The sequence below is a fragment of the Limulus polyphemus genome, unplaced genomic scaffold (assembly GCF_000517525.1).
Source record: "Limulus polyphemus unplaced genomic scaffold, Limulus_polyphemus-2.1.2 Scaffold22, whole genome shotgun sequence".
In the NCBI taxonomy this organism is placed as follows: Eukaryota; Metazoa; Arthropoda; class Merostomata; order Xiphosura; family Limulidae; genus Limulus; species Limulus polyphemus.
The window spans coordinates 1,131,183-1,156,966 of record NW_013665632.1 but is presented as its reverse complement, the minus strand read 5'-3'; the positions used below and the strand labels follow the sequence as shown (position 1 = coordinate 1,156,966).

Sequence of the window (25,784 nt, the reverse complement as noted above, 5' to 3'; positions counted from 1 at the left end):
TGATTTTGACATCCAATAAAAACTATACCTGCTACTTAAATGATTTTGACATCCAATAAAAACTATACCTGCTACTTAAATGATTTTGACATTTTCCATAAGCATCCAACAAAAACTATACCTGGCTACTTAAATGTTGTTTACAATGATCATAAGCGTCCAACAAACATGAGGTTGAAATGTTTAGCTTCACTCATGCTTAATAAAACTTCTAAAAAATGGGAATGAATATTTCGGCATGTCTGATAAGGGCAGGGAACTTTCTTCTTAAGTGTCCCCGTTCGCTCAATTGAAAGTCTGAGGGATTATGACACAAAAATCGGGTTTCGGTACCCGCGGTGAGCAAAGAACAAGTAGCCCATTATATAGGTTTGTGCTTTATAACAAATCTTAAAGTTAGCGACAAAAATGAGATAATCTTTGGGGTTAGGCGATCTTATTTTACAAAATGGAAAAGCATTCTATTTGTTAAAACATCCAAACGTGAAAAGTTTGACTCAGTATCTGTGCAGAGTATTAAATATTTTAATAAAACTAATGAACAAACTTTTATTTAAAAGTTAAATTTTTGGCTATAATTAAATATGTTAAATGAAGCTTTCGCGAGAAAGGACGGGTTTCCTGGAACTACCGCTAAAGACAGAACTGGTGCTGTCTCCAGAGTAAGGCAGGTGATGGTAACTGTAGTTCGCACTAGTACTAGTTTTGTCAGGTCTTGGCCCTTAGCAAGGTCATGTTGTAGACACGAGATAAGCCATTTTTACAAAGAGATTGTGTGTTTATTTTGGTAAGAGTACCTAGCCCTTTTTGAATGATGTATGTATTTAAGTTCCTTCATTGGTCCCTTCTGACAAGAATAAAGAATTCTAAGGCTTGTCACAAGTAACTATTTTATATACTTACCTCTAAACAAAAAATCGGAATATATGCTGGTCTAAAACAATGCCCTCATACCTATGCCCTTCCCTCTTCTCCAAAAGGAAACAAATGCAAACAGTCTTTCATCAAAATATTTTATATTATTATTTTTCATCAAGTTCATAATACTTAGATAAATAAAAAAATGCATATTCTTAGGACACTTAGAACACAGCTATGAGTAGTAGGTAGCAAACCCTGTACCAACAATGTCTCATTATAATAATTTTTATAATTTTTAAACGTTTATTGTTTATTTGTAATTAAGCACAAAGCTACACAATGGGCTATCTGTGCTCTTCCCACCACGGGTATCGAAACCCGGATTCTAGCGTTGTAAGTCTGCAGACATACCGCTTTGCCACTGGGGCATTTTTAAAAGTATTTCAAAATGTATCAATGACATTTGCTATATATTTGTTGAATATTAATTAGGAAAAGAATGATGTCGATAATTTTCGAGCTGGATATTATTTACTTTACCCTTTCTGTAAATGTACCTTTGTGATATTTCCAGGTAAAGCTGGAACCAACGGGTAAGGATTTAGCTCAGCTCAAAAGCCATATTCAAGGAGATACATCACAAACAATAAAATATGAAATGAACATAAGCATTAATGAAAAGAACCAAACTCTTGCGTTCTAAAACATGTATACAATAAATGTGCTGAATCTTACACTAGGCTGGCCAACCCAATTGTCGTTATAATTAAGTGGCTGCTGGAGCAGAAGGGGAATCAAACTTTTACATTCAGTAAAGGATGAGGGATTATGTCTTGGCCACAAAAGTGACAGAAATGTTGTATCTATATACTCTATGAAACAATTTAAGCTAAAGCAAATTGAAAACAAGTCCTGGTGCAGTATCCCACAATTATAAGATATCATTCCAATTAAATACATCCAAGATCAGACTGACTTCCAATTCATGCTGTACAACGCCCTCACTTAGGTATGACCAACACCCCAGGAAATCAAGGACACAGCAGCAGAGCCAAGCATGTAGAAGTTCTATGGAATGGCCATTGCGATATGTAACTTTAGTCCTAGTTGTATACAACTATTCAAAACCCGTTCGCAAGGTTATGAACTTACTGCATGACACCCGCATGAAAAAATCTTAAAAAAATTACCTTAATAAAGAAACGTTCTTATTTATACTTATAGAAGGGTAAAATATTACTGCTTCCAATTACTGCACTGTTAGATAACTTTCCTATATAATAAACGTTTTGCATAGCCAATTTCATGTTGTTACTATGATTTGAAATCTTTGTTGTTCAACAATTTCCCCGAGTATTTTAGATTTTACTAAAGTCAAGACAAAAGTAGATTTTTTTAAAAACTCAAGCCATAATAAATAACCGTAGGTCTTAATTTGTTGATTGTACGGTAAATAAACATGGTTTTCGAGGGTTTATTTCAAAATACTTTATTTTTTTAAATGTTCCATATAGCAGAAGATTTTAGAACCCGTCAAAAACCAAAATCTAGATATTTTGCTGTTTTATGCATCACAACTGGTAGGTGAATTTATCAAGCAAAATCCATATAAAAATTTTAACATATGTTTCATCCCCTCTTTCTATATGTATATGTGCGTGCGCAAATATTAATTGTAGTAGCCAAACTAGGAAATAACTGTTTTATTCATGGCAAGCCTATACATTACACGTGTTTAATAAGTGTCACAACTTTTGATACCAGTTGTAATTACTAAAAGTGTGACTACTTAGAACAGAGTGCTTCTTAAAGTAGCTTTGTTTTTTTTAGCTTTTAATTCATCGCTAGAGGGGCTAAAGGCGTCTGTTCAACAACCAGCAGTTTAAAAGTGCTTTATCAGGAACTGTCGCTTGTTTTTAAAGTTTAGAAGTGGTTACATACAACTTCAACAACCATAGATTTAAAAATGTTCCTGTTAACTAACCCTAAAAAACAGAGTAAATCACTATATCATTTACTTTCATCATACAACATGACAGTAAAAAACAACACCGACCTCAACGCCCAATTAAATCTCTACTGCTGCCTTCTCAGCCAAACCTCGTACCCGTGCAGGTTCCAAACATACTGCTGTTTTGTGATTCCCCAAAAGGGTACCTTGTCAAAGGTATAGCGTCCCTAGTTCTCACAAATCTAAGTTTTTCTCAGGGAGGGGGCAAACGGTCACCATTCGTGGGCACAACATCTCGCTCTTCCCGCTGGGTTGCACTTAGTTTATAGAATAGGTTATAATACTAAGATCTACATATTCTATGCTATTCGAAGCAAACCGCCTGTAGTCAAATAAAAATAATGTGGTACATGCTGAGAAGTCCCCTGATGACGTGAACCCGATACAATATACTAATTAATACACACTGAAACGAAATCATGAAAGCTCTCTCTGGGGGTAGAAGTCCCCTGATGACTTGAGCCAGATACAGTATATTAACTAGAACACATTGAAACAAAATCGTGAAAGATCGCTCTGGGGGTAGAAGTCCCCTGATGAGGTGAACCCGATACAGTATATTAACTAGAACACCCTGAAACGAAATCACGAAAACTCGCTCTGGTGGTAGAAGTTCCCTGATGTCATGAACCCGATACAATATGTTAACTAGAACACAATTTAACAAAATCATGAAAGATCGCTCTGGGGGTAGAAGTCCCCTTATGACGTGAACTCAGCACATTATTTTATGTTCAGAAAGTCTTTTATTTACAATAATCTTCTTTCATGTAACTTCATAACTGGTGAAGTAATATAAATACCCTCGAGTTGGAAATCATTTAGTGTTTCACCATCCTAAATAATTTGCTGTTTGACAATAAAATTGGCCTTACGTTTATTTGTATCAATTTAATTTTGATAAACACTAGTTAGAAAAGTTAAACAATGTCTTTACTTAAAAAATATCAATAAATGAAGGTACGTTAAACTAAGTTTAAAAGGTGTTCTTATAAATGTAGACCGGTTCACATTTTTAATGTTAACTAGGTCTGATATGCTTGTAATGTTAAATATACTTATACCTACCACTCCTGTTTTTGATTACGTACCCTTCGTTGTGCAAGCATGAAGGGGAGATTCATTACAGTAGTTCCAAAATTTACATCAAGTTATAGATAATAAAAAATAAATATCTTAGTTAGTGTGGAGTTAGCAGGTAAAAATTGGAGAATATTTAATACGTTACGTCGTGTAAACATACTAACACAATTGCATATACAAATAAAGGATGCGACCTCCTGAGTGTCAGCTGTAACGACTCTGTGGTTTATTTTATTTATACGCATTGCTATACTTCATAAATCAGCCACAAAACGACTTTAATTTGGTGATTACCAAACATTGGGATGTACGTATACGTTCAACGCGGTCTTTCTTGTAAGCGCCATGATTTAGAATGGACATAAATAAATTTGATGAAAAAATTACATTTCACCGACTTAATCCAGTTCACACTGTAAAAGCTGTTGTCAAGCGGTTTGCTAATATAAATAGCGTCTCTACTACTACCGTGTTTGTCGTATCCGAGCCAGCCTGGCGAGTCCTAGTATTCAGCGAAAGGCCTAATCGACACCGGATATAGCAGGTATAGCGTGGTTGACATATCATTTATACCCTCTTCTATACTTTCTTTTCGAAGTTCGTATTAATAACAAATTGATTATGATTGTTGCCTTGTTGCAGGCGATTTATCCAATTATTTTCTTATTTGTAAAACTTTCAAAAGCCACTCATTTAAAACTACTAATTTAGCACCAATAATAATGTCATATGTGTCTCGTGAAAATACTGTACGCAAAAACAGTAAGGACAGAATATTGATATTGTTGTCTTATTAGGAAAAGCTACACAATGGGTTGTTTGCGGTCCACTGCGGGGAACCGAACCCCGGATTTTAACTTTGTAAGTCCGTAAACTGACCACTGACCCATCGGAAGACTAAGATAGAAGAACTAGAGATATAATTGTGTGTATATAAACATATATATTGGTAAAATTTTCTGTGGTTAGGCTTGTTAACTTACCAACTGGTATTGTGGATTATTGTTGGAATCATCAAACAATTCTTTAAGTGTCAATTACAACTGGCAATTTTTCAAAAATACAAAATCCTGACATACATTCATTCTTGTTTAACAAATACACAAATGTTAGAAATCCATTTCCTTTAATTCTTTGAAATACATATATATTTACAACTAACCTTTCACGTTTAATTAAACTAAAGTTAATATTAGCAAGGTCCAATCTATGGGTAGAAGCCTTATTCCGCTTGCTTTGGCAGCGTAGCAAGCACTGGCTAAGCAGAATGTTCTTACACAAGCCTGTTATTTATTGAATATAAGACGAACATGTTATTACAACACGCCATATGCATTGGATTAACTCAAATCTGTTTACCACTCGTTAAATTGTATCGATTTTAAAGTCCTGTTCTTTACTTGATAAGCGATAGCAGCATGTCAACAAAATGTAAACTGTGCCCCCCAGTGGCACAGCGGTATGTCTGCGGACTTACAACGCTAGAAACCGGGTTTCGATACCCGTGGTGGGCAGAGCACAGATAGCCCTTGTGTAGCTTTGTGCATAATTAAAAACAAACAAACAATCTTCAGGTGTGGATTAAGAAGAGCTACCTTCCGAACCCGCTAGGGTTTTGGCACACCTGAAGAAGGAACGAAAACACTGAGGTTATCAGGTTTCTTTAACGTCTATGTTTTCTTAGTATCAATAGAACGCTCGGTATGTATCAGTTGAACAGCATGTAGTCACCAAAACCTCCTCTCTTAGCTGTTACGTATAAACACCACAAATAAATTCTATCCTCGGAAATTTACTTGAGTCTCAAGCGGCATCGTGTTGTCAAGATTAGGGTTATCAATACGAAATAGAACTTTATTTTAAAAATAGTAACAACAGAATATAAGCAGATAGTTAAAGATTGTAGCATCACCTAAAGTCATTTAAGTTTCATTAGTTTCTCATTGTAATAATATCAGAGATAATCTATTGTCTGAGGAAACACGCGTCGTACATTATTTGTTAACGAAGGCTTCATCTCTCAGTAGTCTGACTTACACCGCGGTTTAAAGTTATTCTTAGCATGCTAATTTTGTCTTCGAACCAGTAAGTCTCTATATGTTTTTAGCGAAAAGTCCAGGTGCTACAATTGTACGCAAGAAATTAACAATTTATAGTAGGGTATTTCGTAAATTGTTTTATATGTACGAAGTAAGAAAATGAATTAGAATTTTATATTTGAAAAATAATCTAATTCGATCTTCTTCTTGAATAGATTTTTGTTCTAATAATGTTATGCCATACATTCCTTTGCGAATTATAGTGACTATTTTTTAACGCACCCAACAACAGGTTGTGGAAAAATAGCACCAGAGGACACTCCCGATGAGTAGATTGATAGATAAATATCATTTGGTCTCTGGCATTGAACCGTATGTACAATTAAAGACAGAAATGGCACGGTTTAACGTCTGACTCAAAGATAACAGTGTTTATCGTTGCCTCCTGAAGGACGCTTTTGCCCCGCGGTGCATAATTGACACGAGAAGGGTACGTGAATAATCTACATTTTTACCTCTACCTATAGAACTAGTTGAACTAGAAACTGACACGTTTCTGATCAGTCTTTTGAGGCGCTGCCTTCGGGTGCACCTGACTATCCTGTTGCATTATAAACGTGTTTTGATACAGACTTAAATTTCTTCTTCAAAATTATATAATTTGTAAAATTAACGCCCTCTATAGTTCAGTAATTTATTTGTAATTTAGGAAATTTTGTTGTTAAACAAGAAAAATAAAGTCATTATTTGTCCTTACAAGTTCAACACAGGAAAACATTGAAAATAGGTTCTCTTAAATCACCAAGTGTTTGTTTAACATATTTGTGACAATGTTTACTTACTTGAAGAAGGTTAATTGTAAATAACTTACGAATATATATATATATATTATATATATATGTTATTTCATGCGCAATACTGAATTTTAAGTTTCACCAACACAAATCTCACAACATTGTACACAGTAGAGTACATACTATTATACTGAACATTCAATGAAACATTATATCACCTACAGAACCACGAATACGGTTTTCTACTTTGATGCAACCTTTTTGATAAAAGTCAAATTTACTTTTTCACACAGAGAAATTCCTTCATGTGTTTTAAAGGCAATTTGTTCCCCGGGTGGGACAGAGATAAGTCTACGGACTTACAACGTTTAAATCAGAGGTTCGATTCCCCGCGATAGAACAGTAGATAGTTCAATGCTGCTTTGTTCTAAAACAAAGAAACTTAAAGGTAATTTTTGTAGCGAATAGTATATAAAAATTTCGAAGTTGACATCAAGATAAAATAACTCATTTTTTAATAACTTGTTAATTTGTTGTTCAAAGTGATTTAAATTTACATTACACTCGAATAGTTAGTAATAACAAGTAGAATAATATGTTCTATTTTATTGACATTTCTGGGTTATTTCAACTTCTTCTTAGCAATCTGAGGATCTTTGATAACTATGTTTTTAGGGTAAGGACATTTCACCTTCCAGAGGCTTAGCGGCAAGTCTTAGAGCGTATAACCTAAAAAAAAAAAACAAGTCTCAGAGCGTATAATTAAAAGATGGTTTTCGATACCCAGGGTGGGCAGAGCACATATAGCTCATTATGTAGCTTTTACTTAAAATATAAACAAACAATGTAAGTTTTTAAAATAATATTTTAACTCACCAGGTTAAACATCACAGCACATAATGTTTCAGCTAAACTACAGTGAATATTTAACTTCACGTGTTAAGATTGTTACGGCAAGAATCTAAGCACCTGTTTGAATGGGTGCACTTGTAATAAGTAACAGTACTAATTTGGCGCTGAGATAATGTGTATAGTGGGAGGTGGTAAACAAACATGCAACTCCTGTATATGATGAAAACCACGCTTTCACTTACTATTACGTTCAAACATGTTCACAAAACGAAACCAGCATTAACACATGTTTTTCTACTTAGTTTTATCCACAGTCCTTGCTATAATGTTTATAACAAGCTTATCATAAATCGTTAAAAATGAGAAGACCGAAAGTAATTCAGGCTACCCGATACTACAGGTTTTCTATCTTCAATATTAGGAACAAACTATTTCCTGAAATGCGATACTTTCCCACAGAAAACTTCTAGTAAGCAACACGCAATAGCAGACAAAGACTAGCAAAAAAGTACAGAACTTTAAAAATATCGATAGTTCATGCATAGAAACAAGTAATGTAAACATAAACAGTGTAAATGAACACTCGTCAGCAACATGAACTCATGACTCCTGTACTTCACGCTAAGGAATGCTGCCGTACTGCAAGTTCCCGCGCTTAAATATTTACCTCCAATTTAACAACTGAAAACGAGGAAACTGGTGTGGAAACGTTTTCATCGGTGATTGTTTTGGAGTTTAGGATCTTCTTCTTGATCTTTAGCTCCTGTTAACAGAAATATCAATCCTGATCTTTATTCACCCGTGAATGTCATGATAAGCAGCTTCATGTTTTGGTTATAGTACTTATGACAAACTCACCAGTTTTCACAAATATCCACAGATTACATTATTTAATTTTAACATTTTCAAAGATATTTTATATGCATTTAATTTTTTATTAAACTCGTATACGTTTCTTTGTAACTTGTTTCACGTTTTAAGAAGAGTTGCTTGTATTGAAGGGATCATTATTATTATTTTTTACTTCAATGCCTTATTTTAATAGTATCTAAATACTTTTCTGCATATATATATACCTGAAAAGTAATGCCACGTCACAAAACTGGTTAAAACGCTAGTAGTATAGATGCTGGTATGGCGGCAGAAGTAAACAAACATGACCTTCACCGATCTTCGATTTGTCCAGAGGAGGGATATTAATCTGAAGAAATGATTTCGTTTAAACAATTGAGATTCATAGGTTCTATTCAGGGCCATCATATCCTGAGAAAGAGAAAGCTATGTTTACACATATCACCTCTACTGATGAAAATGGTTCTCACTTCTAATATTTACAACGAACATCAGCATTAATCTTTCTTGCAAGCTTTCAATGAATGGTTAGCTATAAATCTGAACAGTTAATCTAAGATCATAATACTTGAAGTTTTGTGAATAAATGTTTCAGTATGTGTGACAACAGTCTTATTTAGAGTTTGTGATTTTTACTTACATACATTATTACTATATCTATACAAAACTTGTATTAGTCAGCATTATGCATAAAGTTCCAAATCAGCAAGAAACAAGTTCGAGACAAAGATTTGTGAAAGGTAAGGATATAATTTTCTACAATAGTAATGGTTAAAACATGGTTATTGACATAGATTTTTTACATTTTTACCCTATGACAAATGGATTAATTTGGAATCAGTTATTACCTATGGTAGTACTTCTAATGAAACTTACCACCGGGAATGCGGTCGTGATGAGAGAGGTATTTCAGCGTGGAAAATTAGAGATTTACATGCTGTTTATGCAAGAAGGTAGGGACTTGTGAACAATTGTGCAATCCAAATTTGGATTTAATAAAAATGTAAATGATATATTTGTTCATAATTTTGTTACAGAGTGATTTAATGTAACAACACATTTACTAGATATACCTTTTTATGTATTTCAAATATCAGAATCCTTATTGTACAAAGAATAGTAAATGTTTTAAAATTGAAGATAATGTCAGAGTGATTTGCATTATGTAGAAAAACTATAATTATCTCCAATTATTGTCACCAACTGATATCACGTCATTGCTTAATTGAGTCACGCCTATAATTATCATAATCACATTACTTTAAGGTCAATGGGTACATACTATAGTTACTGTCGAAATTGGGTAAAGGTCATGTTTGTCTACTTCCTCCGCCATACAAGCATCTATACTACTAACTCTTCTGATAAAGTTTATTGCAATTTTGACATTTTGATTTTTTGTATGTGTGAAAACATATCAAACTACTGAATATAGTTTTAAAATGTGAGGATTCTCGGTTTCCCGTTGCCGTAAAAATATGTTCCGCACTTTTGGTATTGTCAGTGCATTATAAGAGTGATGATGAAATCCAATTAATCGATCAGACAAGAATAATTTATGATTTGGCGGTGGGTGCTGCTGACTAGTTACCCATTAGTTCATTAGTCCTTTAGTTCAAAGTTAGACACCCATGCTCATTTAGTCCTTGTGTAGCTTTGCACGAAATTCTGAAACAAAGAAACGGACAAGCTGAAAGTGTAACTCACTGATAAGATCGTATCAAGGTTGCTTCTAGATTCTTTGTTCGTGCATGCAATACTTCTAGCAACCATCAATGATAAGTAATAAAAAAAATAAAGGTCAACGTTTTAAGAACACATCAAGAAAGTGTTGAAAATTTAGAGAAAACTCCCATAATATGAATTATCATTGTTAAATATTAACTATGGAAAGTGTAACGATAAATACATTTTCATTGTGGTCAAGACAGGAAGTTGTTATGGAAAAGATTCCTATGTCTTTATCCAAAAATTCATCAAAACCGATTTTTTTCAACTCACTGGAGAGAAAACACAACTTTCGAGTATTGTATATTTGATTACGCGAACATCATGAAATGTTAGCTAAGTCTGAAAATTGTGTTATAGGAAGATTGTACAGCTGTTTTGATAGTTCGTAATGAAACTTACATACCAGGTTCAGTGAATCTGGACAGTCTTAATCATTATTTTTTACCACATGGTAAATTATTCGCCTGAATGAGAATATCTTCCATGAAATAAAATAAAACAGGATAAAAGTGATATATCACATCCAGAGTACACAAATACCCTGAGTGATTCTAAAGCAAATTCTCACTTATGCACTTCCTAAAGTGGAGTAACACTAAATTAAACGATATGCAGAAGAAAAAAAGGCAGCTAACAAAATCATAGTCACTCATAATGCTTTAACTGCTTATGGATGCGAAGCTAGGGGTTGTTGGGAAATGTATCATCAATTACTTCTTGGTTGTCTGTTGAAAATCCGTCATCGGTTAGAGCTCCAGGACAAACTACATCATCTCAGTAACTATTCTATCAAAGTGCCACAGAAGAAGACATTTGGGGTAATGTTAAAAGGGAAAATTTGTTTGTTTGTTTGAGCTCAAAGTCACACAATGGGCTCTCTATGCTCTCTCTCAATCGTGGGTAATCAAACCCCCGGATTTCAGCATTGTAAGTCTGTATAATTACTACTGACGGCCCAAACAGTTAGAAGTAGAAGGAAGGGAAATATGGCATAGTTGGACTGGAATAACACAAATATATCTTAGATAGTCAATATAAAACTAAAACTGGACAATCTCATTAAAGTAAGAAAATACCACCAAAAATAAAAACAACAACAAAATAAAGAAAAACGAATCCAGAAGACTAAGTAACACTTCAAGCTTTAATTTAGTTTTATACACCCACTATGCTTTTCTCTAGTTTTAAACAATTTACTTATTTACAATTAAAAGGAATCCAACGTTAAAATCTTACACAATAAATAGTTATTAAAAACACGGACTTGCCCTAAAATAACTCTACATCTTCTGAAGGTGATGTCATAGACACCGAAACATATGTAGAATCATTTTAGGACAAGTCACTGTTTTTAATAACTATTTATTTATTGTGTAATATTTTAAGATTGTATTCCTTTTAAATAGTTGTTTTACACAAGTATCGCTTTTAAATTATTTAACAATCTATTTCTTAGTTAACTGTTGGAGCTATATGATTCTATAAATACAATGTGTAAAATATCACAATTATTGACTTTAACATTCATGTTAAATGTTAGTTATTAACCTGGTTGTATTTAAATGTGATCAGTAACCGTATTAACTTGATCCATAAGCCTTAATGTCCAAAAGAGTTCTTTGTTGAAAATGTTTTGTTCATGTGACTTCTGTAAACATTTGGTTTTTATCTATACATCATATATTTTTCAATGATAACTTCTGGTGGCAAAAAATCACATATACACGTGTAAATAAATCTAACCAATTTCTACTTACAAAAGTAAACCCGTTAAACATTTCTGTTATGTTATAGTTTTGGCTTTTTCTATATATATATAAAGGTTTGTTTGTTTTGTATGTATTTAGTCCTAAGAAACTCCTTGTTATCAAAATATTAACTTTCAAATATGCTCTCAAAATTTTATTCCACTTGATGATCAAAATTTTAATTCTGTTTCTGATAAATTTTATTTTGAAAAAATATTATAAAAGTGGCGTAGGCAGTCAACTTCGCTATTCAAGGTTCAACTAATATCTACTTATAAGAGGGGTGAGCGCAGCCTAGAGATTAATGTACCAGACCTGTGGATTTGAGGATCCATGTTTGGCGTCCCATTACTCTATAAAAATAACAACAAATAAGTCAAGCTTTGGGTACGTGCGTTATAAGAATGACTGTGAAATTCCAAGATTCGGTCTGACAAAAGCAGCCCAACAGTTGGTGGTGGATAGTGTTGACTAATCTATCAGTTCAAAATTAGGGTTAAACAAAGCTAAGTTCTCACTGATATCTGCTGTTATCTGGCGGATAAAACTTTTCTTTTTTTTTCAAAATAGTATTAATCACCAGTTTTCTATGTTTCTAAATATGCACAAGAACTGTATGTTTGTATATTAGGCTTTCATATTTTTGAGTTTAAAAATTTAATCCGTTTTTTTAATGGGTTCTAGGTGGAAATTATGACTACGTTTCTATAATTGTATTGAAAGATGTGCCATTATCAAACTAATTACCACATTCTTGTTTCCAAAAATCCCCTCCAGTGACTCGTTGGTAATTTGAGGGTTTATACGGCTAAAATTCGAGGATTGAATCTTGTGGTGGGCCCAGTGCAAAGCAAATAGCTCTTTATGCAGCTTTGAGCTTAAAAAGCAACACAATCAACAAACCTAAGTAAACAATCATTAGTGGTTTTATCTTAACTTTACTGCAAAACATGCATATATATATATAATAATTTTTTGCTTAAAGCTAACCGGATAATGCACAATTTCTCAGTTGCAGTTTTATGCAAAATATTATTAGAAAAGATGAATTCGTTCTTAGTCATTATGCATGGAAGTTTTATTAATTTATTTTTCATCTTTAATGTACTCTTGGTACAATAATATGTCTACAGATTCACCAGTTTCTTCCAAATCTACAAGGCGGTCTGCTATGAAAAGTTAAAGTAATCAAATAACTGATATTTTAGCAAATTGTGGAATTAGACATTTATTTTGTCCTGTGGCACCTATTTATAGAAACTGTTCACCTTTTTTTTTATAGACAATTTTTCACTATAATAATGTATCTCTAGCACCCCTTTTAATTAAACGAAATGTGGCCATGCTCAAAAGTAACAGCTATATACATGTACCAAATTGCGTCAAGATTTACGTAAACGTTCTCATAATATTATAGTAAAATTTTTTACTGTAAGGCCATCTGGTGCAAATTACTGCGATTACCAGTCAGATTTTCTGATTAAATTGCCAGACTGCCATGAGCTAGAATTCACTGATGATATAGAGAAAACCACAATCTTGACACATACACCAGAGGACTATTTTTTAGATGACTGACAAAGACTAGCGACACAAAAAACTGTTGGAATAAACGTATTTTCTGTACCTAAAGTGATTTGTTTTTGCTGTGGTCTTTTCAAGTGACACTTCTAGGAACCAGTTGAACCTACGATTGATACAAGGCTATGGATAATGCAAGAATTACATAAATATTTTATTTTTGTATGATTACTTTGGGTTACAGTATCATTATAACAGCATGGCTTTCATTATCTTAATAGCGCCCCTGTTGAAGGTCTGACAAAACGTTTGTAGATATTAATTAATGTAGCTTGTGATATTATGAATGATTTTCACTGTAATGAGTTTCTGCTAAGAATTAGTGCAGTTCAGAGTTTAAAAAAGTTCGTTATAAATAAAAGTAAAGAGCTCGTTAAAGCATAATTTAATAGAAGACACCCTCCCCCCCAAATAGAAAACGTTGTATTTTCTTAAGAAAACAAGATACGTATGTAATTAGAAAAGTGTCTTGCACAATTATTATTTTGATTTATACATATATTGAAGATAAAGTTAAGATAAGCTTCTAATAGCGCACCAGGTTTTGATTTTTAATCAAGTTGTGTGACACTTAATTTATATGAAAATGCTGTGGTTATAAGTAACCTTAATTGATTCATATTATCATATAATGAATAACACTCAAATTTAATTTAAAACTTTGAGGTAATTGGAAATAGTAATATTTAAAGTTGAAGACAGAAGAATTAGTTTCCCCATATGTATTCGGGCGTGGAGTTGTCACTAATCACATGACAAATTTAACCAGTTTTCCAGCAGTGTAGTGTCTCATGAAAAAAAAAAACAACTACTTTTAACTTGCCATGCAGGTTTTGGCAAAATTAAGTTTGTTTTTATATTTTAAAGCTGACGAAAGCTGTTCTTGACAACTTTTCTATTGGGTTGTACTTTAAGTGCGTTTATTCAGTGTCTACTGCAAACCTTTCATTAAAATCTCCTTAAGTATGTTGAGTGTCTGTTTTCTTCATTTTTTTCTTGTCATCTGCAATGATTGCCTGCTATCAAAGCGGTATGAACACATTTAAGATTTCCTTCACTGGCTCTCTCTAGATTATTATTTAAAAAAAACTCATCACGAGAAAAAATGTTAGAGATAGATGTTTAGAACCTTAAGTATATCTAGCTTTTTGAAGCAGGTGTTTTATGGTTAGCCTTGGCAAGAAAGTCAGTCAAATAAACTCAACAAAAAGCATACAAGACGAGTTTATCATTCAAAGTCAGAAGCTCTCAATGCTGTTATTTATTTTCCAGAAAAATCGAAGAAAACAACGCAATGATAAATGTAAAAACCAAAGCAAAAACGTTAGGTTAGCACTGATAGCGAAGCTTCGAAAACAAAGATAACTATCAGCTTCATGTGACTCTGTAAGTATGTCTCTTCCTTTATGAACTTCGATACCCAGAAGTGTATACATCTGTCTAGAATTTTCTTAACACGCACCTACAGGCGTGGAGCCTAAATGACTGTGAGGACAGGCAAAAACATCTAAAATGGAAAATAAGTCTATTTTAGACAACCTCTTTGTTCAAAGTCTAATGTCCGTTTCTGTTGTTGGTTTTGTTGTCTCGCGAGCTTAATTTTCCGATGCTATCATGGTAAAGAGGTATCGAGTTTTTAGTGATTTAAGCTATTTTAGTAAGTTTAGTAACAGTAACTGTTTCACGAAAGATGGACATTTGTCATTAGACCAAATATCCAACGATCAATAACTCAAAATAGTTTGTTAATATAGATACAATATTTCGCCATGACAGCACCTACAAGGGATCACTTAGCAAAAACTGAACATGTAAAAGAAAAGTTATGAATTCAGTGGTCGTTCGGCATTCGTTTTTATAACGTGTTATTCATCTAATAACTTTGCAATCACTAGAAGACAACTGAATCTCTAACCCATGTTAAGCTGTACATCATTAATTCACACGAAAGGTTTGATAACTCAACGAACTTTTCAATTTGGTTTCACATTTTGCATTTATATATAATACACATATAGAACAATATAATTAAAATGTTAATGTAATCAACACAAGTACCAAACCTAAATAATAAAGGACAAAAACACCAAACTTTTTAAAGTCAGTCAATTATAAACTTAGACGATAAAATAAAACAATAAAAACAGGTATTACAGTTTTCCTAAACAGACTATTTTCAGTCCCTTGGTATATAAGTTTCGGAGCCAAAAATACAAATAAAAAAAGGCATTACAGTTTTCCTAAACAGTCTATTTTCAATCCCTTGGTACATGAGTTTCGGAACACAAAATAAAAAATAAAAAAAAGGTATTACAGTTTTCCTAAACAGTATATTTTCAATCCCTTGGTATATAAGTTTCGGAGCACAAGATACGAATAAAAACAAAATTTGTTTCTTTGACAATTGGATTTATTATCCGTTTGTTTTTAAGCTCCAAACTACACAATGGTCTATCTGCGCAGTGCAGTGCTCACAATAAGAATCGATCCCTAATTTTTAGAGTTATAAGTACTCAAGCTTACTGCTGAGCTATCAGGAAGAATTATCTGTTTAGGCTTAACTAAAATTTCACTTGTACTGAAATAATTTTCTTTATACTAATTCAAAATTCATTTAATATTTATATGAAAATTGATAATAATACTTTAAGCTATATTTATGTGGAAATTAATCACCCAGTAATTCACGTAAATTGTTGCTTCTTCTTTGCATTGTAAAATAAAGTTAATTTCAGTAAGCTTTGTAATTAACATATAGGCACACATATCTTGGTAACACAAGTGCATCCTGGTGGCGTTTTAAAACTATGACGCACGAGAAAGTTTGATTTATTTTTTAACGTTTTGCACTTCTTGTTCTCATTTTTTTACTTATATTTGATAGAAATAAAATTATATTGAGAAACAAAATCTGTTTCGCTTTAGACTGAATATGTCATGCTACACTTTTAGTAGTTAAAGTATTCGTTGCTATGGGCACACGTAGCCTGAATACAAATAAATAATATTTGCACGAAATGATAATAATCAATTTTATTGTCATTGAACGAACGTTTTTGTTTAATATTATAGGTGTTTTGAAACCAGTACTTTTTAACTACCCGTAAACATAATCTTATATTTGAGTTTCAACTCTAGTAGAGAAGACACCACAACAAGACGAGATAAATCCTAGCGCTATTAGTTAAACGATTATCTTCAAACGTTTTGTAGTTTAAAAAGCTCAATAGTTTTAGGTTACAATATGTAGGTAATTAAACAATAAAAGAAATGTCACGGAAGTCTTAGCGATACACTTTATTTTACTTAAAATAAATATCAAAGATTTCAGTTTGCTACAGAAACAAATAGGTGTGGAGAGTGGCTCCCTCTGGATTATATCAACTACATTATTGAACCGATAAGCATTCGTAAAACAAAAACGATACATTATTATGAGAATAGATTCTGTTTAATGATTGTGACCTTAACTGTATTTAACCATTTGAGATATCGTTACGTTATTTTTTATATGTTTACTTAATAGTCTTCCTTTCAATATTACTTTCTAAAACACACTATGTCCTCTGAAAAGGTAGTGAGTATACGATCCTCCATTTTAATATTACTTACTAATATAATACTAGCCACGTTCCTCGAAAAGTGGCCAACTTAAGATCCTCTCTTTCGATATTACTAACAAAAAAGGTACTAATGATGTCCTCTTAAAAAATGGCCAGTATAAGAAACTTCTTTTCGATTTTACCTACTAAAATATTCTATGTCCTCTTGAAACGTGGTCGGTGTAAGATCTACCTATCAACATTACTTACTTAAATATACTCATTATGTCTTCTTGAAAAATGGTCAGTATGAGAAACTTCTTTACGATTTTAACTACTAAAATATACTATGTCCTCTTGAAACGTGGTCGGTGTAAGATCTACCTATCTACATTACTTACTTAAATATACTCATTATGTCTTCTTGAAAAATGGTCAGTATGAGAAACTTCTTTACGATTTTACCTACTAAAATATACTATGTCCTCTTGAAACGTGGTCGGTGTAAGATCTACCTATCTACATTACTTACTTAAATATATATATTATGTCTTCTTGAAAAATGGTCAGTATAAGAAACTTCTTTACGATTTTACCTACTAAAATATACTATGTCCTCTTGAAACGTGGTCGGTGTAAGATCCTACCTATCTATATTACTTACTTAAGTATACTTATTATGTCCTCTTGAAAAGGGCCAGAACAAACATTCCGTAAGCAAATGTTTTTCTGGTTTTGTCTTTATAGTGTACATATACTGTTACCTTATACGATTTTAGAGCTTCATATGTTGTTACAGTCCATGTCGTCACGACCGGTCATGTTCTATCGAATGACTGGGCATTTGGACAATAGCCCTGCAGCGTGGTTTCCGTTGCAAAAGACTCCGTCTTAAGGGTGTTATATCCGAAGCACATCACTCCTCCCTGATTACATTTCATAATCTGTCTAGTGTACGAGGACGACAGTTTTCTAGCGCCCTTTTCAACAGCCCGATCACAGAGAAGTCCACAGGCGCTGCTTCCGGTGACTTGACCGGAATGTCTTCGTATTGAATACCATGAATATCTATTTCATTCTCCAGCTGCTTGAGGCACGCGACTGTTGAATAGATATGTCGTGGCAGCAATCTATGTACACGTGACTTGTCTCTTTTTCCAGGCCTCCGGAGAGCCTTCTTAATTATGTTGCGTACTGTTACCTAAAGCATCACATTACCTAAGTAATGGCAAACAATGTCAAAATATAGTTCTTCTATATTCATTTCCACAGCGACTTTATATCGGCTGTAGTTATCACGTGACTTGCTGATTTGCATTTTTAATATAACGTACTTAACCTTTGGTATATACAAGTGTTACATGGTTCTATTCTGTGTTTAAATTAGTTTGTTTTGGTAGTGTTATTGTCAGTTTCGTGTGTGTCAGAGCACAGATATCCATTGTGTAGCTTTGTGCTTAGTTTCAAACAAACAAACAAACTCTAGTGTATAAAATGAGAATTCTTACTTGGAAGATTTTTTCATACAATCCTTCTGCTTATCAACATATAATCACTATATAGAAAGTTACCTGTCGTGAAATTTATTGGAGTTTAGGAAGATAATGCTTGAACAACGCATTATAAAAGAAGATTATGATTTGACATAAAATTTTGAAATGCCATTTTATTCACTTACGACAAGCTTGTTTCATAACGGGACACGTTTTCCTTTTAAATCGTATTCTGTGCTTTGTGTTTGTTTTATTTGTTATTGCTCTTGGTATTAGTATACACTTTTCAGCAGATGTGGATAAAAAGACGAAACCTTTATTTCAAGGCCAAAATCGTAAAGTTTGACACGAAAGACCACCATAATGTGAGATGTTGCAACACAAGCTCAAATAGCCTCCCCTTATCCCCATCCCACGACCCATAACAGTAGATGTACGGAAAGATATGGGCTAGAAAGATAAAACTTTATTTATGTTAGTCTATGCAGTAAACTAGAATTCAGATTTATCAGTTTTATACAGTAACTCCACAGAATCCACGGGCATTAAACCCCCCCCCCCCGAATTCTCAAGTGTATATTTTGATGGTGATGGAAAATACAATCTAGTGTTGCAAAAAAGGCATTATAATATTTTTATATTCACAATCTCTTTCGTTTATTAATGTGTTTTTCTAATCTGATGTAAATCTTGCTATTTACCCGTAGCTTACTTAAGCCTATACGTGTTATTGATTTTGAAAATGATTCCCCCGAAAAAAATCTTGGCGGCGACCATGAAATCCGATATAGATTAGCAATAAAATATCTCATTTAACCAAAGTATTAGTTTAGTTTTTTTAAACCAAAAATCAGCTTTTATTGACATCTATCCTTTCCTTTCATTGCAATGTCATTGAAAATCATATATGTTTCCTCCACGGTTTATAGCATTCTCTCCCATTCAAAGTAGTGGATTTTATTACCTTAACATACTTATGTGAAGTGTGAGCCTTCAACTATAGCAGTACATTCAAACTGTTGGTTAGGTTCGAATCATTGAAATGACTTCGAGTCTTATTACATTCTAGTTATAATTCCAAGTTTTTACCCTCTAGGTCGTTCATCAACATTACAGTCGTTCCTTATAGATAAATACATTCCAAGGTTTCTTGAGTAACGACGTAGCAGTGAAATTCCTGTTCTATTTATGACCAATAAACGTGTATGCGTAGTGTTAATTGATTTGTCGTGATTTGATAAGGACGCCTCCCATGGTTGTTTATCGATGATAGTGATTACCCCACTCATTAGTTCCACGGGGAAGGACGGTAGGTGGCGCATTCCCTGCCAGTTTGCCTTCCATAATCTATACACGTGTGACTTAGAGTCGGTTCATGACACTAGAATATATTTGCATAGAATTAGGGATTTGAGTAATTTAGCACATCCGTAGTTAACTCCGAAAGTCCAAATCAATCTATTGTTGATTTTAGGATTAACAGTGCTTAATTTCTCATTAAAAATTACTTCAATACAATAATGAAGGGGTGTCAAACTAAATTAATCACGTTCAAATAATATTAGGCTTACCCTTCTCATGCTAAAATCAAGGGTTAACCTCGGTGAAGAGAGCGCAGATAGTTCATTGTGTTGCTTTGCACTAAAACATCTTTTTTTTCTTTTTACTTTTCTCATAATAGTAGGTAAATACACAATAAAGTGTAACGTAGTATAAAATAAAGTTAAGATCTACTACTACAGAACTTCAAGTCTGCATGAAAACATGTTTCTCATAATAGTAGGAAAATACACAATAAAATGTAAAGTAGTGTAAAATAAAGTTAAGATCTACTACTACAGAACGTCAAATCTGTATGAAAACAAGTTTCGACACTGTCACGTGTCCTCTTCAACATAACTTTACTTTAAATTACTTTTCTTATAATTACACGACACCTTTGTCGATATAGTTTAGTTAGGATACTTTTGAACACACTATCTATGATTTTTAAAACAAGAGTATTTTTTTTTACGCTGCACAGTTGGTAATACACATAGTTACTACTAATTCTCGTGCAAAACAATAAAATTTTAAATAAACTTTTAGCCAAAGACTCCAATATGTAGGGGAAATCGCATTCCGCTTAAATTATACTATTTAAATAAGTTTCTGTCTCTTATCTTTAATCTTGTTCATTTTCTTCTGCTAGTGAAAAGAAAAAAGTTACTAGCTTATTATAATGGAGTTCGCGATATATGCGTCCAAAACTCGTGTCTCGGAAACTACCGCACCGATCATCACCAATCATAACTAGGTAATATTTTTTATAAATAGGCACTATCTTTATAGCTGAGCAATAAATAAAACAATTGAAATTTTCACACAAATGATATGTTTCAGATTTAACCAATAAAAATGACAAAAAAGGAGTAAGTTTCAAATATAAAACAATCAAAAAACGAACTAAAAAATAGTTGTTTTTTTTAGTTGAAAATCTCATGAGTGTTGCAACAGAAAAGCAAGACACTTTCATTGATAACTGCGTCTACAAAAACACAAAAACAAAAAAAAACTTCAATAAAATCTACTCTGTGATGTAATGCTGTGATGATAGCTCATTTTAAAACTAAAATTTAGGCCCAGCATGGTCAGGTGGTTAGAGCGATCGAGTCGCACACTTGGGGTCACGGGTTTGAATCCCCGTCACACCAAATATCCCACTATTTGTTGGTGAAAGAGTAGTCCAAAAGTTGGCGGTGGGTGGTGATGACTAGCTGCCTTCCCTTTAGTCTTACACTGCTGAATTAGGTGTAGCTTTGCGCGAAATTCATAACAAACCTAAAATTTCAATAAAATCCTTTTTCTCATGGATGGTGAACATTATTGAATGTCAAGTATGAGTACATTGTCGTAGAACTGTCAGACAATTCCAGAAAAATCCGCAGGCCCAATAACCTTCCGCAGAAACTAACAGTTATACCTGCTAGTATTTCTGCTGCTGATATAAATGCAGGTAAGATTGGATATTGACGTGGTGTGGCTGTACAGTCCATGCTGCAAGAAAACACTATCACTAAAATATACTAGATGTTGGGAAGGGCCCTCCCTAGGCAGTAGCCAAAAGAATCAAAAGAGTAGTTTATAGAGCCCAGAAAGAAATGTCATCCACAGAGTCTGTCTGTGGAAATATATCGGCTGGGTTAGCTTTAAAGCAAACTTCAGAAGTTGCAAGACGACTTGCTGGGGAACATCGTCCTTTCCATAGTATCTTTAGAGATGAAGCCACCAGCGGATTCGTACCATACGCTATGAAAAAGAAAACCACCAAAAATATTTGGTGTCTGGACAGTTTGTTAATACACATTTTGATTACACACTGTTTCAACAGTTTAACTAATAACTTAATGACTGTAATGTCTATATTTATGAATATTAATTTTAATTGTTAAGAATTATTTTGTCGTTGATTATTAACTATGGAAGTTTAACTTTAATGTACCATTGTTTTCTTTATGTACTAGAAGTGTCCAATAGACTTCACAATCCTGGAATAGTACATTGTTGTCGGCTGTTTTTCTTAATCTAGATGTTTCCAGAGGTTTGTATTATTGGTTGGTTAGAGGGAGGTTTGGTTTGACGTAACGTGATGAGTATGGCTTAATATCTGGAATTTTCTCGAATGTTTTAATATAGTCTCAGCAATACAAAAAATGAGAATCAGGCTAGAGTAGGTGATTATTAGCCCTTTCACTGCTTCGCGCATCATATGATGTTTTAGTTTTTCCAGCCACCGTTTGAAATCCCAGTTGACAGTTGGTTGTACCAGTGCCCCATAGATGTCACCCCTGACGCTTATATATAGGGGGAAGAAATGTATATAGTGTGAATATTAGATAAAAGAGAAAGCGATACCACATCTGGAAAAAACAAACAAACAAACAAGTCCTGTTCGCTCTCTAGTCTTATCTTGCAGTCAGTGAGGGTCGCCCCTGACCCATCCGACCCCCCGTTCCCTCCTAACTCAATACACTAACAGGCCTACATAGAGGTTATTATATGACTTTTATATGGTGTTTATTCTTTACATTAACGTACTATACTATAATTTCATAAGGCAATTTTTACTGTGTGCATGGAGTGGGGTTTTTCACTCTATTTGAGCAGTGAAAGGGTTCATTTTTGAGGCTTTCATTAAGTTACATTGAACTCGAAGTAATGTGACTATTTGATTGAGTTCGTAGTCAGTCAATAGGACCTGGCATGGTAGTTTGGGTCTTCGACTCGTAATCTGCGGGTTGCGAGATTGAATCCCTTCACCTTCAAAACAGAATTTCTAAACGTGTCATTTCTATTGGAATAACACAGTACTTCTAAATCATTTTAACAGTATGAGATACGAAGCTAACAGTCCGACATCACGCGCCCGCCATCTTAAATTGAGATCGAAGCTCCTAACGCAAACAAAAAACAATGGCATTATATCACTGTTGTATTCGGATATGCACTAATGACGCACGATTCAACAAATATCTCTCACGTTCTACAGCTTTTCTACAGATGCTAACATAAAGAAACAGTAATGGCTTATAAATATCCGACTTGATGAAGGAACTCTTTTTTTGGTAAATAATGCAAACTATGCCTGGGTTTTTACAACCTTGTCCACGGTCTACAATTTTTGAAATTATAGTGCTAAACAAATATTTATATTCAAAAATCCTACTTAATCTATATAATATCTACATGCAAAGATCTAATATTATAGTGAGTAAAGCTCAAATTGTCCCATTAATACAGTAACCTGGGCCTATTATTTTAATAGGATGACGTTTCGAGCTAGCGCTTGTCGTCAGATCGTATAACTTTCAACAAGGGGGTATGTGCTGAATTAAAAAAATGCGTGGGTAGCATTTTGAGCATTGAGTGTGAAATTTCTCTGCAAAATTACATCTTTTACATAAATATTACAAGTCAAGAAAAGATAAAACAAATTGAAGTTAAAATTGAAACAAAATAAGGACAAAATGAAAATCTATAGGAAAGAAAAGCGTTCATCCAGTCGTTCTCTTTTATATATGTCTGTTGAACACTAATATGTCCTAGAATTGAAAAGTCCCCAACTGTATGGTTGTTGATGGTGTAATGTTCGTCTATAGGCATATCTTGATTCCGCAGTTAAAAATGGTTTAGATGTTCTCGTGCTTGATCACCGAGTCGACAGCATGTTTGTCCAATGTAAAAACTATTGAATTTTTGCTAATTATGCAGTAATAGATACGTTCAGTGGCACATATAAAGGGCTGTCTTATGTTGAAAGTTGTGTTTTTACTCATATACGTGTGTTGCGGTTTATATGTGGACAGGTGACACACCTGTTTAATTTATATGTGTGAGTACCTTGAGTATCATTTTGTTTTTGTTTAAGGTTACTGTGCACCAAGATTTCTTTTAGGGTTTCATCATATCTGTAAGAAATAATGGGTGTGTCCTTGAAAAGTGGTAGGGTCTTCACTAAGTATTGTGTAATTGTTTAGTATAATATCTTTGATCTTTGTTTTAGTCTTGTGGTATGTTAACACAAGTGGAATACGATCGGTGTGTTCTTTCTTGGTAGGATTGAATGTTTGCTCCTGGTTATAGGATGGTGGTTGCATCGTGGATGAGAGAATCAGGGTAATGTCTTTTAGAAAATAAAGTTTTCATGTTTTTAGATTTTGATTTATAATCACTATCACCACTACATGGTTTGCATAGTCGTAGAATTGTTAATATGGCATTGATTTTTTGTTACTGTACGGGTGGGAAGATTCCAAATGTAAGTACGTGTGTGAATGTTTCTTTGTTATGTATACTAGTGGTCAGATGGTCATCTTGTATGTATATGTTAATGTCGAGAAAGAGGATGTTGTGTCAGACATTTTCCAAGTAAATTGTAAAGAAGGGTGGAAAGAGGAAACACAGTGTAGAAAAGTTTCTAAATCTGATTTTCGCATGGATGCAATCCCTTGTATGTCGTCAATGTAGCAACGATACATCAAGGGTACTGATTCATTGTATTGATTAAACATACGAATTTCGGTATATCCAACAAAGAGGTTGGCAAAGGTGGGGCCTATTGTAGTCCCCATAGCGACTCCGTAGATCTGTTTGTAGTATTTAAAAAAGTAAAAATGATAAATGTGAGTAAAAGTTAGGCTAATCGTAGAAGTTTGTGTGTTGGATCTGATGAAGAGCGCTAGCTCGGAACGTCATTCTCTTAAAATAAAAAACAAACAAAAAACTTGGCGATTATTTAACCTAGTCTTTAATTGGTTCCAGTTTTTGCCAATGTAGGGTCGTTTCATTACAGTCCATGTTCAAGTGACAGGCCTTCACTCTCAGTATAGAAGACGTTTGTAAAACTGCCAAAGTAACAACAATATTCCAAACGATAGATAAATCAGTTTTGGACCGATTTAATTCTAAACTTGACAATAAAAAAGTTTTTTTTTTCCTTTCTGGTGTTGTTGAAGGATAAAAAAATACTTAGTGCTCCCCATCCCTCTATCAGTGCATAGACCTAAAGTGAGTACACGTAACCCCACGGCCACCTAGTACTGTATATTTAAACTACTATGGAGTTTTATTAATTAAATTATGTACACACAATACTAAATAATTAATAATCAATAGTGAAATAAAAATTATAAACACGAGAACGAATGTAGGGTTTTCCAGACATGCAGTTTTAGGCATATGTCTAGGACACAAAATGTGACAAATGACCTACCTTCAATATAATGTACGTATGGCCCATGGAAGAAATTGTTGCCTTTAGTGAGGTGTTTTGAATGTCCTTGAACAAATACAGTAACGTCAGCCATCGAGATATCGGGTACAGCAGCTAAATTATTTGTCCATCCGTTGTTTGTTTATGATAGGTCTATACGCTATGCGTTGTTTCCATATTTTATTTATTTTTTGAGAATTTAGCATGAATAAAGTAAACACAGCTCGAACTTAATCAATTTCAAGTTTATGAAATAAGCTTTAACGCAAATCAAACGAATATATTGTTGCGTCAGCGAGGTCACGTGACTAGTGTCACGCCACCTATTTTCTAGAAATATCCTGTTCCTTCGTGAATGCCCTAGCATTTACTAGATATATGTTAGTCTGGTATATATATAAGACGCTCACAACGTGACGGGATTATGTGTGTAGGTAGTGAGTAAT

General features: G+C 33.6%; 1 protein-coding gene across 2 annotated transcripts in view; it reads right to left on the bottom strand.

Moving 5' to 3' along the window:
- Positions 1-25,784, bottom strand: part of LOC106458371 (semaphorin-5A-like) — a 226,914-nt gene that overhangs the window by 149,243 nt on the left and 51,887 nt on the right. The window contains exon 1 of one of the 2 annotated variants that reach the window (XM_022384865.1): positions 17,859-17,878. The exons of the other annotated variant lie outside the window; for it this stretch is intronic. The gene's annotated coding sequence lies outside the window, so the exon portion shown is untranslated. Of the gene's footprint in view, positions 1-17,858; positions 17,879-25,784 lie in introns of those variants that run through there. 2 annotated transcript variants of the gene reach the window in all.